Genomic DNA, 1,074 nt, shown 5'->3' with positions numbered 1-1,074 from the left:
CATCCTCATCCTCTTCCTCATCTTCATCCTCATCCTATTCTCATCCTCATCCTCATCCTCATCCTAACCCTCATCATCATCCTCCTCCTCTTCCTCATCCTCATCTTAATCCACATCCCCATCCTCATCCTATTCTCATCCTCATCCTATCCTCATCCTCCTCCTCATCCCATCCTCATCCTCTTGCTCGTCCTCATCTTCATCCTCATGCTCGTCCTCATCCTCATCTTCATCCTCGTCCTAATCCTCATCCTCTTCCTCATCCTCATTCTACTCCTCATCCTATCCTCAACCTATCCTCATCCCATCTTCATCCACGTCCTCATCATATCCTCATCCTCATTCTCGTACTCATCCTCATCCTCGTCCTCATCCTCATCTTCATCCTCGTCCTCATCCACATCTTATCCTCATCCTCGTCCTCATCCTCATCTTCATCCACATCGTCATCCTCATCCTCTTCCTCATCTCCATCCTCATCCTATCCTCATTTTCATTCTCGTCCTCCTCCTATCCTCATTTATATCCTCATCCTCATCCTCATCCTCATCTTCATCCTCGTCCTCATCCACATCTTATCCTCATCCTCGTCCTCATCCTCATCTTCATCCACATCGTCATCCTCATCCTCTTCCTCATCTCCATCCTCATCCTATCCTCATCCTCATCCTCATCCTAACCCTCCTCCTCATCCTCATCCTATTCTAATCCTCATCCTATCCTCATCCTCATTCTCGTCCTCATCCTATCCTCATCCTCATTCTCGTCCTCATCCTCATCCTCGTCCTTATCCTATCCTCATCCTCTTGCCCATTCTCATCCTATCCTCATCCTCTTCCCCATCCTCATTCTAGTCCTCATCCTATCCTCGTCCTCATCCTCATCCTCATACTCTTCCTCTTCCTCTTCCTCCACCTCATCCTCATCCTATCCTCATTCTCATTCTCGTCCTCCTCCTATCCTCCTCTATATCCTCATCCTCATTCTCGTCCTCATCGTATCCTCATGCTATCCTCATTCTCATTCTTTTCCTCATCCTATCATCATCCTCGTCCTCATCCTCTTCCTCATCCT

This window comes from Lupinus angustifolius, chromosome LG03 (genome assembly GCF_001865875.1).
Source record: "Lupinus angustifolius cultivar Tanjil chromosome LG03, LupAngTanjil_v1.0, whole genome shotgun sequence".
In the NCBI taxonomy this organism is placed as follows: domain Eukaryota; kingdom Viridiplantae; phylum Streptophyta; class Magnoliopsida; order Fabales; family Fabaceae; genus Lupinus; species Lupinus angustifolius.
This window is presented reverse-complemented; position numbering follows the sequence as displayed.